This window comes from Trichechus manatus, unplaced genomic scaffold (genome assembly GCF_000243295.1).
Source record: "Trichechus manatus latirostris isolate Lorelei unplaced genomic scaffold, TriManLat1.0 scaffold00164, whole genome shotgun sequence".
Lineage (NCBI taxonomy): Eukaryota > Metazoa > Chordata > Mammalia > Sirenia > Trichechidae > Trichechus > Trichechus manatus.
This window is the reverse complement of record NW_004444100.1, coordinates 4,272,915-4,289,011: the sequence shown is the minus strand read 5'-3', so window position 1 is coordinate 4,289,011 and position 16,097 is coordinate 4,272,915. Positions and strand designations below refer to the sequence as shown.

Below are 16,097 nucleotides of genomic sequence, written 5' to 3'. Positions count from 1 at the left end.
TTCTGCTCCTATGACTTTCTATTGAGTTGTCTAATTCTGAAATTTTATTGTTAATCTTCTGGGTTTCTGTTTGCTGTCTCTCTATGGATTCTTGCAGCCTATTAAATTTGTCATTATGTTCTTGAATAATTTTTTTAAGTTCCGCTACTACTTCGTCCATATGTTCTTTGGCTGTCTCTACTTTTTAATGAATTTCCTTTCTAATTTCTAGAAGAGTTCTGTATATTAATCTTTTGTATTCTGCCTCTGGTAATTCCAAGAAATTTTCTTCCTCCAGAGAATTTATTGATTCTTTATTTTGGGAGCTTACTGAAGCCATCATGGACTGCCTCTTTATGTGATTTGATATTGACTGTCATCTCTGAGCCATCAATAAGTTATTATAATTTTATTTTATATTTGTTTAGTGTGTCCTAGCTTCTTGTTTTGATATGCCCAAATAGGCAGTTTGATTACTGGCGCCTTTGAAGCTCTAGTGTCCTGTCACCAGGTAGTTAGTTCTGTAATTAAGTATGTGCACACAGGAGTCCATTAAACTTTCCTGTAAGGATTCAGCTCAGGCTTCTAGGCAGTCGGACACCAAGTGTGTGGTGCAGGCTCTCCCTTACAGTCTTAGAGAAGCTTGGGTGATTGGTGTAGGCACAGGTATCTGGTTGCAGTGGGGAGTCATGCACTGAGCAAGGCAGGGGGCTGACGGCTGCCCTTGAGTGTCTGAAAGGAAAGCATGTCCCTATTCCCTAGAGCTAGTAGGTAGGTGAGTTTTGCAGCCTGACTATGAGCCCCCTACTCTGTTGGCTGTAAAGACTCAGGGGCACCACTTATTCTTGGACCCCTGTAGCAGGTGACTAGGTGGCATAGGTGGAGCCACCAGTCCTCAAGCTCTTGATGCTGACTGGTAAGGGTGCCTGCTTAAAGGGCAGGGCTGTGTCAAACACACAAATCTGCTACTTCACAGCTGAAACAGTTGAAGTTAGACTTCAGGTGTTTACCCTGTTGTACTGTGGTAGTGAGGGCTTACACTGTTGAGATGGGTCGACACAAGTCTACACAGGGGTGGAAGGCACTCAAAGTCTGTGACCCCTTATGCCTGTGCCGAGCAAAGGAGCTGTGCCAACCCTGAGTTCCTGGCTTAGGGGAGCCAGTAGCTTATTTTTTCCCCCAATTGTTAATTTGTTTACTCTCCAAGGCCAGGAGAATGGGTCAGGGTGCTTTATGGGATCTACTTCTGGCCCATGGGACTCAAAGGCTTCGGAAGCTGGCCAGGCCGGTGCAGAGTGGGGAGGGAGGAGGTAAAAGGGAGAAAGGTTTTTCCCAAATGGGCTTTTTTTTTTTTTTTTTAAATCCTCAGGAAAGGCCACATGCATGTACTTATCTTTAGCCACTAGGGAGCTGCTTTCCACTGGTTCAGAGTGTCCAAGAAGAATCTCTGCTGCCAACTCTCTTGATATGGAAACTGCCTCCGGAGCACGAGCGCGGAACTGTATGACTGCTTCGTTGCACACCTGGAGCTGGTTGGGGCTGAAGAACTGTGGCTCCCGCGGCTGGTCTGGCACTCCTCGTTTCTTCCGAACCGTCTCCCTTTCCCCCCACCACTCAGTCCGATTCCTCAACTTTGCCTTGTTCAGGGCTCCTAGATATCCATATACAATCAAATCACTTGTTTTTCCAGGTCTTTGTTGTAAGAGGGATATAGGAAGCCATCTGACTACACCACCATCTTGGCCCCATCTCCTTTTATTGTGTTTTAGATGAAGGTTTACAGAGCAAATTAGTTTCTCATAGCCACACTTTTATTTATCAAATTTGCTCATGCCAAGTGGAAGCCCTAGATTGTCTGTTTGCATCTCAGGAGCTGAATTTTCCTATAGGCTGCTGACATAAAATACATAAAATTATGAAAGTGTAAATCATACTCCCACATGACTGAAAGCTTTGTTCCAGACATGGTATTAGCACAAAACTAAAAATATTGGATTGATTTACCATAAGTTCAGAGCCATAGTTTTCATATCTTTTATTTCAAAGCCAAGTTATGTCACTGGTGTTATTTTATTCTGTTTTGACATTATTTTGTGTTATAGTCCCATCTTTTAAATTTCCTATTCCATTTATTCTCTGGCTTGTCTTTATCAAACCAGAGGAAGTCCAAATCTGAAAGAGGGCTTACAATCCTTTGGATGATCACTTTAATACTTAAGGGTGAAAGAAAAGCATCCTACAAAAATGGAATATTGAATGCATTGCACTGGGGTAAAAATGAAATAATTAAAGCAGATTCTTAAACAGGAATCATTGGTTCCCGAGTGCCAGTGTAAATCTGTGCCTCATAAGGTAGTAATTATTTCATTTTCAAATTAATTAAACAAAGTTTTAACTTGTGTGGCATAATAAATCTTTTGTTGTGTTTTTCATTTTTTCAGACTATGAATAACCTTTGCAATATTTAGATAAAAGCTTTGGTGTTTTACTAAAAAAGATTCCTAAAGAGAAATTGAGGATATGGAGGTGGCAAAAAACTTACATCTCAACAAAAAATAAACAAGCAAATAAACAACAACAACAAAAAAGCCTACATAACTCAAGAACATACATTTTATCAAATATTATTTGCTGCTCAAGATTCATTTAATATATACTAGTTCAACAGTGGCATTTGTTAGATGACTCGAAAATACTAATTTAAAAATAGATTTCACTATCAAATCTCTTTGAATAGAAAGTGTAAATGACAAATATTTCTTTTTTTTGGTTTCACTAGTTTTGGTGAACTAAGAAATCTAGAAGTTAGGAATCCAGAGCATTGGGCTCTGAAGGGTCACTTAGTAGAATAGCTGTACTGTACTGCTCCTATTGCAGTGTGTGCCCATAATAGGTATTCATTAATTCATGTTACCAAATGAATGAATTCATTGATACGGTACATTAATATATAGCACAGCCAGGGGCTCTCCTATGGTGGCCGGTAGGTTTGGGAGCAAATCATGAAAATGAAGCTGCAGTAAAAGTACCAGAGGTAGAGTCTGCAGCATCTTTATCCCCAAACTAGTAGTTTTGCTGAAGGAAAGAATGTGGGTCTACAATCCTTCATGAACATTTTCAAAATCCAAAAAGCTTGAAAAACTGAATTTTTTTTTTTCCCAGCTCCTTTGAAGGCAAAACCACACTTAATCTGACAGAGGACACTTACGCTCTTTTTTTTTTTTTCATTCCACTTGGTGTGAATAGTCACATATTTTGCTGCAAACATCGATGTGTTTGGTGATGGGGTCCTGCTTCAGATCTTGCTGGGCAGTTATATAATATACAATGTATGCACTTTAGTGCCTTTTGTAAAATACACACAATTCTGGATTCTAATGCACTTATAGCCCCAAGGTTTGGGATAAGAGCTTATAACCGTATATTTAGCTTGTGCTGCTGGAATGCCTTCTGCTTATTTTCCTGTTTGTCATTCATTCTCTCCTTTTTTGTAATGCTCTACTTGCAACAACTTCCTTTCACAGATTTTCTTCAAAAGGGTTAAGGCTACCCTTTCTGTTCCTTGCCCACTGTGATGGTACTCTGAGTCATTGCCCCATTATCAGCCATCATTCCTCACTGTGACTTGGTTCTCTGGGAGTGTGCTACCTGTGCTTAGTAACATGAGGACGCAGTTCTAGTGCCATGCCTATCCTAGAGTGTCACTCAACATGTTAGTTGGTTCACTGTGATATGTCTGGGACTGTTAGTGGTATTATTTCACACTGTATATATGATCACACATTGTGAGCGTTTAGTAGGTGCATTAGGCAGTTTTCTCCACGGAGGTGTATAAGGATAGTGACTTAGTTATCTAGTGCTGCTCCAACAGAAATACCACAAATGGTTTGCTTTAACAAACAGAAAATTATTTTCTTAGAGTAAGGAGGCTAGAAGTTTGAATTCAGGGTGCTGGCTTTAGGGGAAGGTCCTTGTCTCTTCAGCTTGTATTTCTTGGCTTCTTGGAAAACTTCATGTGGCATGGCATCTATCTTCCTCCATCTCTACTTGCTCCTCTGTCCTAATCTGCTCTTTTTACATCTCAAAGGTAATTGGTTTAGAACACACGCTACACTGATATGATCTCTTAACATAAGAAAGAAAACCCATACCCAAATGGGATTATAACCACAGGTATAGAGGTTAAGGATTACCACATATATTTTTGAGGGACACAATTCAATCCATATCAGCTAGGTTTTATTAGTTTCAGGCATTAACCATCTGTAGATCCAAGAAAGACAATCCAGCTCTACATATTTAATCTTGACCAAAGAATGGTCCTCCTATATCACTAAGGAAAGATTCTCCTTTAAGTTGAAACTTTCCAAATCAGTCAGGTCTGATGAACCAACCTGATGAGGGACAAATTTCAAGCTACACTGTCTTCCCATCTGGCTTTAACTAACTGATCTAATTGGCCTCGATTGAGAAGTAATCAGGACAGGGTAAAGAGTAAAACTAAAATTAGTTCATTTTGTTTCTCATAAATAGTTCTGACTGTGGAATGTGAGGTGGGAGAGGATTAAGGGTGTTTAATGCTTTAAATTTATTCATGAAATTCCTTTACCTTGTTGTTGTTGTTGTTAGGTGCCATTGAGTCGGTTCCCATTCATAGCGACTCCGTACAACAGAATGAAACACTGCCCGGAGGCGTGCCATTCTCACAATCTTTATGCTTGAGCCCATTGTCAATCCATCTCCTTGAGGGTCGTCCTCTTTTTTGCTGACCCTCTACTTTACCAAGCATGATGTCCTTCTCCAAGTACTGGTCCCTCCTGATAACATGTCTAAAGCATGTGAGACATAGTCTCACTATCCTTGCTTCTAAGGAGCATTCTGGCTGTACTTCTTCCAAGATGGATTTGTTTGTTCTTTTTGCAGTCCATGGTATATTCAATATTCTTCACCAACACCACAGTTCAAAGATGTCAATTCTTCTTCCTTCTTCCTTATTCATCCTCCAGCTTTCGCGTGCATGTGAGGTGATTGAAAACCCCGTGGCTTGGGTCAGGCGCACCTTCGTCTTCAAGGTGATATCTTTGCTTTACACTTTAAAGAGGTCTTTTTGCAGCGGATTAGCCCAACGCAATGCGTCCTTTGATGTTTTGATTGCTGCTTCCATGGGTGTTGATTGTGGATCCAAGTAAAATGAAATCCTCAACAACTTCAATCTTTTCTCCAATTATCGTGATGTTGCTTATTGGTCCAGTTGTGAGGATTTTTGTTTTCTTTGTGTTGGTGTAATCCATACTGAATGCTGTGTTCTTTGATCTTCATCAGGAAGTGCTTCAAGTCCTCTTCACTTTCAGCAAGCAAGGTTGTGCCATCTGCATATTGCAGGTTGTTAATGAGTCTTTCTCCAATCCTGATGCCCTATTCTTCTTCATATAGACTAGTTTCTTGGATTCTTTGCTGAGCATACAGTTTGAATAAGTATGGTGAAAAGATCCTACCCTGACACACACCTTTCCTGACTTTAAACCATGCAGTATTCCCTTGTTCTGTTCTTATGACTGCCTCTTGATCTATGTACAGGTTCCTCATGAGCACAATTAAGTGTTCTGGAATTTCCATTCTTTGCAATGTTATCCATAATTTGTTATGATCCACACAGTGGAACACCTTTGTATAGTCAATAAAACACAGGTAAACATCTTTCCGGTATTCTCTGCTTTCAGCTAGGTTCTATCTGACATCAGCAATGGTATCCCTCGTTCCACATCCTCTTCTGAATCAGGCTTGAATTTCTGGCAGTTCCTGGTCAATGTACTGCTGCAGTTGCTTTTGAATGATCTCTGGCAAAATTTTACTTGGGTGTGATATTAATGATATTGTTCGATAATTTCTGCATTCACTTGGATCATCTTTCTTTGGAATAGGCATAAATATGAATCTCTTCCAGTTGGTTGGCCAGGTAGCTGTCTTCCAAATTTCTTGGCATGGACGAGTGAGCACTTCCAGTGCTGCTTTCTTCTGTTGAAACATCTCACTTGATATTCCATCTATTCCTGGAGCCTTGTTTTTCACCAATTCCTTCAATGCAGCTTGAACTTCTTTCTTCAGTACCATCAGCTCCTGATCATATGCTACATCCTGAAATGTTTGAAAGTAGAACGATTCTTTTTGGTAGAATGACTCTGTGTATTCCTTCCATCTTCTTTTGATGCTTCCTGCGTTGTTTAATATTTTCCCCATAGAATTCTACAGTATTGCAACTCGAGGCTTGAACTTTTTCTTCAGTTATTTCAGCTTGAGAAATGCCAAGTGTATTCTTCCCTTTTGGTTTTGCCTTATTAGTACCGTTGAATTGAGACTTGGCAACCAGAGAACTAATATTCAAAACCTGCCGCGATAAGCAGGAAATAAGGAGGAATGGAGTTTGTTGGCTTGCACTTCTTATTTCTGTTTGACTCTGGATTTTGGAAGGTGTAGAGAAAACATTAATCCTATCTAATTCCTCTGATAATCTCACTCTGTCTGTTTCTATCTTCTCTTCACTCTCTTCCTCCTCCTGCTTTTCTCTGTCTCTGTTTCTATTTATGTATCTATGTCTGTCTGTCTGTATCTATCTAGCTAGCTAGCTATTTATGCAGCTATCTATATCTGTGAAGATGTGCCTGACCCAAGCCATGGTATTTTCAATCTACTCATATCCATGTGAAAGCTGGACAATGAATAAGGAAGACCAAAGAACTGATGCCTTTGAATTACGGTGTTGATGAAGAATATTGAATATACCATGGAATGCTAGACGATGAACAAATCTGTCTCAGAAGAAGTACAACCAGAATGTTCCTTAGAAGCAAGGATAGTGAAACTTCTTCTTACATGTTTTGGACATGTTATCAGGGGGAGTCAGTCCCTGGAGAAGGACATCATGCTTGGTAAAGAAGAGGGTCAGCGAAAAAGAGGAAGACCCTCAGGGGGATGGATTGACACAGTGGCTGCAATGATGGGCTCAAATACAGTAATAATTGTGAGGATAGCACAGGACCAGGCAGTGTTTTGTTCTGTTGTCCATAGGGTTACTATGAGTCAGAACCGACTCAACTACACCTGACAACAACTATACGACTCCGTCATTCTCTCTCTGCCTGCCTATGTGTCAGTTCATCTGTCTGTTCTTCTCATTGTCCTCACTCCCCACTCCTATGACAGAGAAGTATGAGAAAAGATAGGAAAGGTGAAGAATGTGCATTTACCGTCCTTTATTTATTTTCTGTTTAGTTTCATTCTGTTGTACATGTGGTCGCTACGAGGCAGAACTGACTGGACAGCATCTAACAACAACATTTAGTAAGACTTAAAAATATAACTTATATCATTATTTACACAATTTTCAGCCTTATACAAATAACGTCTTCATATAGCAGTGTTGGTAATTCTTAAATTTCACTTTGAGAGCCCCTTGGACTAGAGATCATTTAGTTTGGATGTTGTGGAAATGAGATGTAATTTGTAAAGCACTTTAAATTCCTTGGGAGATTTCAATTGAACTGAAAGATGCTAATCCTTTACAATGAAGTGGAATCTGCCTGTATACTTACCCTGGAATACATTTTCCCAAATTACCCAATGTTAGTTAGATATTCTGTCAGGGAAGGCTCTGAAAACTTTCATTTAGAGGAGAAAAATTTTTTTTTTTTTAATATTTTATTGTACTTCAGGTGAAGGCTTACAGAACAAATAGTTTCTCATGAAACGGTACTACACAAGTTGTTTTATGACATTGGTTAACAACCCCACCACATATTAACCCTCTAACTTCTCAACCTTTTTTTTTTCTTGGTGAAAATACACATAGCCAAAGATACACAGTTTCAAAAGTTTCTACAGACACAGTTCAGTGACATTGACTACGCGCTTCCAATTGTGCTGTTATTCTCACTTAAGATGAAGGCTTACAGAACAAAATAGTTTCTCATTTAACAGTTACTACAAATCTTGCCCTGTGACAATGGTTAACAATCTCACAGCACATCAACAATATCCTTACTCAACCTTGGGTCCCTATCACCAGCTAGAGGAGAAAATTTTTGATTCGCATACTCGTGAATATTTTATCTATTCAGAAAACAGTTAAACAAACAAATAAAACTGTAAAGTCTATAGAATGTGGAGAAACACTTCTTTTGAGTTTTTTTTTAAATGCTTCTGTTCTAATTTGTATTGTGAAATATATTATGGAAATTGTTTTGTCTTTATAAACTTATGATAACAAGAAAAGTTGACCTTAAAAACGACTGTAGCACAGCAGCTGCCTCGGTCGTGGCTTTTTAAATGACAACTCTAGAGAGAAGTAAATCCCAACTGCCCACCTTGAAACAACCAGGAGTAATGAGAGGTCGCTGGTAAGCACTAGCCAGTCAGTCAGCCAGGGTCCACCCAGGAAACACTCTTCTTTGGAACTTGAAAACCTCGATCTGGCTCAGGCTATTTGCATACACCCTCTGGCAGCCAGGGGATGCCCTGGACTACTTATCAAGGCTCCAGAAGCTCCTGATGGTGGTAGCCACCCTGCACCAGGGATTACAAACACAAAAACAGGTCCCAAAAAAGGGATGCAAAAGATGAAGTGGGCTTGCAGGGACTGCAGTGAACAAACAGTAAAAAAAAAAAAAAACAAAAACAAGCCAGTTGTCGTAGAGTCAATTCCAACTCACAGCGACCCCATGAATGTCAGGGTAGAATTGTGCTTCATAGGGTTTTCAAAGGCTGATTCTCCAAAAGCAGATCACCAGGCCTTTCTTTCAATGTGCCCCTGAGTGGACTCGAACCTCCAACCTTTCAATTAGCAGCTGAGCATGTTAACCATTTGCACTATCCAGGAACTCTAAACAAACAGCTGAGCTCATAAAAAAGAGAGGTTCCTATTCAGCGCTTGGTCAGGATGTACCAGGACATATACAGGCCCAAAGTTATTAGAGATTTTTTCCTTTTTTCTGAAAGGAACAGGAAATCAAGAATTTTTTTAGATGCAATTTTTAAATATTCTTTTGTCATTACTCAAGTTTTTTTTTTTTTTTTTTTTGGTGTGGTGTCAGGGAGAGTAATATAGCAGTAGGCTGGATCTGGCCTGGGAGCTGCCTGCTGTGACTTCTCCTCTAAGTGACATAATTAAACCTAGGAAGGCTTTGGGCATTTTTCTGACTTATTAGGAATTGCAGCTAAAATTTATAATGCCACATGCACTGTTTATGAAAGAGCTATACCATCGATGTCTTGCTCACTCCTGATCATTAGAGATCATTTGCACACTGTGTAAGAGGAAAGAGATGTTAATGAATTAATATGGTTTTGTAAAGATTCTATTAACATTGACCCTACTACACTTACCCTGCTTTAAAGAACAGGCAGTACCAACATGATGGACTAACCACAAGGAACCTCTCCAGAAGAGACCACTCAAAGAGAAACTGAATTGAAGATCCCATAATACAAACCATCTCTAGTGGAGAATGAAAGTACTTGAGAGACAGCTGACACTTACAATAAATTCAGACCCACTTGGCCCCCTCTTTTCCTAAGAAGTAAAGTAGTCTCATTCCAGGTGAATTGCTATGGGTTGTGTATGTAACAGAGTCATTCATTTAGGACCTGGACAAGTTTATTTCAGAATACAACTACTATCCACCCACAGGTAGACTCAGTCAGTGTACCCCTCCCACAAGGATGGAACATCCCCTCTTCTTCTACTTTATATCCGCCTTATATCTGAGGTTGCTCTCAGGTGAGAGAGTTTTCTGCACCTCTCAGAGTAGTAGCAGTCATCTGCATGGTATTGGTATAGGATCCTGGACCCAGGGGCAGAGGAATTTTGTTTATATCCCTCCCTCAGGATCAATGGGTCTTTGCTAGTGTCCTGGGGCTAGGAGTGCTTCCCACCCTCCCCCGGATGCTATGGGGTCCCTGGTGGTGCAGTGGTTAAGATCTTTGCTACTACCCAAGAGGTTGGCATAATAGATCATATGATTGTCTGATTCAGAATGGTCAATACCAGTCCATTTCAGCTCACTAATGCCTAGCATATCGATGTTTATGTGTTCCATTTCATTTTTGATAAATTCCAGTTTTCCTGGATTCTTGCTTCATACATTCCACATTCTGATTATTAACCGATGTTTGCAGCTGTTTCTTCTCATTTTGAGTCATGCCACATCAGCAAATGAAGGTTCCAAAAGCTTTACTCCATCTACGTCATTAAGGTCAATTCTACTTTGAGGAGGCAGCTCTTCCCCAGTCATCTTTTCAATGCCTTCCTGCCTGAAGAGTCACCTTCCAGCACTCTATCAGACATGTTCTGCTGTTATCCATAAGATTTTCACTGGTTAATTTTTTTCAGAAGTAGAGCACCAGGTCCTTCTTCCTTGTCTGTCTTAGTCTGGAAGCTCTGCTGAAACCTGTCCACCAGGGGTGACCCTGTTAGTATTTGAATACCAGTGGCATAGCTTTCAGGATAGCAGCAACAGGCAAGCCCCCACAATAAGATAAACTGACAGACGCATGGGGGAATTCAGTCTATACTTCTGTAATATATTGTTTTTCTTCCCCACTCTTTGAGTTTTACCCTTCCAGAAAATGTTTCTATTTTCTACTCCTGGTGACACGGTGATTAAGAGCTCAGACTACTAACCAAAAGCTTGGCAGTTCTAATCCATCAACTGCTCCTTGGAAGCCCTATGGGGCAGTTCTACTCTTTCCAGTAGGGTCACTATGAGTTGGAATTGACTTGACGGCAACGGATCAACAGGTTTACTCCTGAGATCAATATGCAAAATTCATATTCAAATAGTTTAATAGATATATGAAAATTAAAATTGTTTTCCATATTAAGATCACGTTGATTTGTTTTCAAATCCAACAGCTGCTCCTTGGAAACCCTATGGGGCAGTTCTACTCTGTCTTATAGGGATACTATGGGTCAAAATTGACTCGATGGCAATGGGTTTTGGTTTGGTAGTGAGAGGGTTTAATGTCCCACCCCTAGAATTTTAAGGCTTTTGCTTCCTAAAAGCAAAGCATATGTGGAAGTGAGTAGGTCATTGTACCCATCCCCCAGCTTCACCCAATCACTTCCTGCTCACTTTCTCTGTGCTGCCTGGAGACACCTTTGGAAAACAGCTTGCAAGTGAATTCAAGCTCCTTTTTTGTCTGTGGCTCTCAGCTATTCTAGTGTCACATGCTAGCCCACATTGACCTGTAAGAACTCATTAAAATTTTAGCTTATTTCTTATTACCTACTGTACAGTGGCCACACCTTTCTCTCATGCTCTACCAAAGGTGAGACATTTTGTTTGTCCCGTCTCTCCTTGAAGGGGCTTGTCATTCTTTGTAATTCTAACTTGGTTACTTTGTGACATCAGACATCAATGAGCTGAAGAACATTTATTATTTTTTGTAGATTATCTAGTTTTCTCTCCTTGTTAGGGTGGAAGTGAAATTCTCTTGCAGTTTTCTTCCGTCTAAGTGAAGTGAAAACCACTTCTATTTCTTACTGAGTAATAAAACATCATGATAAAGGGAGAAAAGATTGAAGTTGTCAAGGGCTCCATTTTACTTGGATCCACAATCAATGCCCATGCAAACAGCAGTCAAGAAATCAAACGATGCATTGCATCAGGTAAATCTGCTACAAAAGACCTCTTTAAAGTGTTGAAAAGCAAAGATATCACCTTGAAGACTAAGGTGCGCCTGACGCAAGTCAGGATGCTTTCAATGGCCTCATATGCACGTGAAAGCTGAACAATAAATAAGGAACACTGAAAAAGAATTGACACCTTTGAATTATGGTATTGGAAAAGAATATTGAATATAACATACAGTGCCAGAAGATGAACAAATCTGTCTTGGAAGAAGTACAGCCAGAATGCTCCTTAGAAGCAAGGATGGGGAGACTTCTTCTCACATACTTTGTGCATGTTCTCAAGCAGTGATCAGTCCCTTGGAGAACAATATCATGCTTTGTAAAGTAAAGGGTCAGCAAAAAAGAGGGAAACCCTCAACAAGATGGATTGACACGGTGGGTGCAACAATGGGCTAAGCATAAAGATGATTGTGAGGATGGTGCAGCTCCGGGCAGTGTTTCAATCTGTTGTACATAGTATTGCTATGAGTTGGAACTGACTAGACGGTACCTAACAACAACAAGTTTTGGTTAAGTTATATTTTTCAGGAAATTTGTCCATTTTATCTACTTTTATAATATACTGTTGTTATCTGTTTAGTAATGGTGGCATCTGCAATTCAACCACCCTTTTAATTCCTGATATTGGTTATTTTTCCTTCCGTTTTTCTTGCTCAATCATACCAGGGTATTTATTGACTTTATTAGTCTTTTCAAAGCACCACCTTTAGCTTTTTGTTTCTTTTTTGTTTAGTGTTTATTTTCTCTTTGATTAATTTCTGCTCTAGTTTTCTTTAATTTGTTGTTGTTGTTTTCATCCATTTACTAACTTTGGATTTATTTTACTGTTCTTCCCTCTCCCTTTCCCCCGCCCTCCATTCATTGACTTAGTTGCCTAGCTCATTAATTTTTAGCTTTCTTTCTTTTTTTACATATATTCAATTAAGGGTATAAAGTTCCCTGTAAATATTCTTTTAGCTGCATCTTCTAGGTTTTGAGATTTTGTATCAAATATATGAATATTTTCTAGAAACATTTTTGTAATTGACTTCTAACATAACCATATTGTGGTGCGAGAACATGTTTTAAATCTCTTACATTCTTTTAAATTTATTGAGAATTGCTTTTGAAAACGTACCGTGTGTGCTTGAAAAGAGTGTATAAACTGCACTTAGGAGCATACTGTACTATATATGTTGGTTAATTTGTTAGCTATATTGTTCAAATTTTCTGTTTTCCTTATTAATTTTCATTGTATTCTTGTTCTATCAAGCACTGAGAGAGGTGTATTAAGCTTCTCCTGTCCTGATTATCTATTGCTCTGTAACAAACAACCTCAAAGCTTAATGGCTTAACTCACTCATTTTATTTTACTCACAATTTTGTAGGTCAGGAATACAGGAAGGGCTTAGCTAGGTAATTTATCTTTTATTACGTGTTATCAGCTGGGATGGCTGACTTGGAGAATCCACTTCCAGGACAGTTTGCTTGCTCACGTGTGACATCTCAATGTGTTTTGGCTTTTCTCTATCTCCAGATGGCATCTTATTCATCAGAGCCTCTCCAAATGGCATGGGCTTCTCACAGCAAGGTGGTCTCATTGTTGTCACACTTCTTACATGGTGGCAGACTCAGGAGAGAGGAAGTGAAAGCTGCTAGGCCACTTAAGGGCTATGCCCTAGACTGGCACAGCATCACTTCCACATATTCTGTTGATCACAGCAGTCACAGGACCCACTCAGACTCAAGAAGGTGGAGAAATGAACTCAACTCTTGAGGTGGTGTAAATCGTTGCAGCTATCTTTGGAAAATACTATTGCCACATGCTCCATACTCAAGGAATTTAAAATTTCTCCTTGTATTTTTGTCAGTTTTGATGTCATATCATATTTTAAGGCCATGGTACTAACTGCATGCAAATTTAAAGATCTTTTATCTTTCAACATACCCAAGTAGAACAAAAATAGGCTATAAAATTTGTTTCACTTTGCTATAAAAAGTGTTTGAATCTTTCAAAATCAGAGTATGTTCATGGAAGTGTGTCATGCATTTAAACATCATCTATCAGATTAGTTGGCTGGAAAAAAAATTTGAGAATTACCAACGAGAAATTGTTGAAGGTTTTTGATAAAGGGATTGGGCCATGGTCAGATACATAGTTTAGAAAGTGAACCTTATGATCAGTGTTGAAACTGGATTGAATGAGGAAAAATTTGAGGGTAGTAAAAAATTATAAGACATCATGAACAGTAATAGTAGGGCACGGGGAATATGAGATATATTTGAAAGACATTTCACAGGTAGAATGTATAGGGCCCGGCCATTCCATGGAGGCTGTAGTAGAGAGGGAGGAATTCAAGGCAGAGAATCTGGTGGGACCTGGGATTAGTCTTGTCTTCTTTTACTTGGTATCCCCTTGGCTATGGTTTCTTAAAACATGTGTGTTTATGCATGTCAGAATATCTATTTTCCATCCCATAAACTAGAACTCTACTGTAATCTCCCTGACTACTATTCCAATTTTCTCTATTATCAGATTTCTTTCCCAAACTCTGACCTGCTTGGCTGGGCCCTGATACCCCTATTAGTCCTTCTCTGTCACTTCTCTTAGAAGGCTGGGATCTGTCTGTCAAACTATCAGGCCCAATTTGGAACCTACTATGAACTGATTACCTCTTTTCAAATTTTCTGTAGTATTGTTGCTATATGGATCCTTCTTGCTTCATCTTACCCATTAGAATGGCATCCCTTTTTCCCAGCATTTGCCTATATCACCTTTGAACTTGGTAAGCCATTTGACTGCTCCCACAAGAGCAAGATTACTGCCAAATTAGTTTCCTCCAACATCCATCCTGCCCATTGCCAGCTTTCTCCCAACTGTGCTTTGTTTCTGAGGACTTGGCCTGTTTTTTCTCCCATTTTTTTCTGAATTATGGAATTTTCTAGCTCAGGAAGTCAGGCAAATGAAGACTCAACCTAAACAAGCAACCTTCCCCCTCTGGTGCCCTATACTGTTTGTTCCCCCAGGATACTTTTTTCAGTGCTTCTGCATCATAGTAAATGTTTGTTCTTTCAAAAGCAATGTAAGTATTATAACTCTGAGGGTCATACTGCCTTATTGATATGAAACAGTGTATTCTAAGTATGACAAATCTAAACTCAGTGTTCTGCTCCCATAAGGTTGTCTACCTGACTGATCCCTACTGGCTAGTCAATCGCAAGCCTAATCTCTTTTAGCGTAGAGCAGCAAGAGCCACCCTCTGGTTCCTTTTCCACTGCCCTGTGAGCATTTCTAGTTTCCAAGAATACAGGTAAGGAGCTTATCCCCCTCCATACTGCTCATGATCAGCAGTTTTATCTGTCACTGTGTGCTGAGAGTCTTTCCTGAAGGCGCTATTGTTTCCAATTCTCATTTTAAGGATTTAGGGCAGTAAAAAGAATTCTCTCCACAGAAAATTTATGGAGCCTTCCTTTAAAGTTTTGATTGATTATATTCCCACTGGACAGACTAAAGATAATATGAAAAATTGTAATTTGCAAAATAATGACTTCACATATGAAAATATGTAAACATAGCTAACTTCCCATACTTTATCCAAATAGTTTTGGTTTAGGGAGTTACATCAACAATTGATAGTTAAAATTGTGTGTGTGTATGTATATATATATATGTGTGTGTGTGTGTGTGTGTATATATACATTTACATATATATATGAATATATATAGTAACCAGTAAACAAATCAATGTGTTCTTAATATGGAAAACAATTTTAATTTTAATATATCTATTTAACTATTTGAATATGAATTTTGCATACTGATCTTAGGAGTAAACCTGTTGATCTGTTGCCCTCGAGTCAATTCCAACTCATAGTGACCCTACTGGAAAGAGTAGAACTGCCCCATAGGGCTTCCAAGGAGCAGTTGATGGATTAGAACTGCCAAGCTTTTGGTTAGTAGTCTGAGCTCTTAATCACTGCATCACTAGGAGGAGAAAATAAAAACGTATTCTGGAAGTGTAAGACTCGAGGAGTGGGGAAGAAAAACATTTTACAGAAGTATAGAATGATTTCCCCCATATGTCTGTCAGTTTATCTTATTGTGGGGGCTTGCCTGTTGCTGCGATCCTGGAAGCTATGCCACTGGTATTCAAACACTAACAGGGTCACCCATGGTGGATAGGTTTCAGCAGAGCTTCAAAACTAAGACAGACTAGGAAGAGGGACCTGGTGGTCTACTTCTGAAAAAAATTAACCAGTGAAATTCTTATGAATGTCTGATAGAGTGCTGGAAGGTGACTCTTCAGATAGGAAGGCATTGAAAAGATGATTGGGGAAGAGCTGCCTCCTCAAAATAGAATTGACCTTAATGACACAGATGGAGTAAAGCTTTTGGGACCTTCATTTGCTGATGTGGCATGACTCAAAATGAGAAGAAACAGCTGCAAACATC

At 39.3% G+C, this 16,097-nt stretch overlaps 1 pseudogene; it reads right to left on the bottom strand.

The window, feature by feature from the left end:
• Positions 1-13,245, bottom strand: part of LOC101356335 (putative high mobility group protein B1-like 1) — a 32,994-nt pseudogene extending 19,749 nt beyond the window's left edge.
• Positions 13,246-16,097: the final 2,852 nt, after the last annotated feature.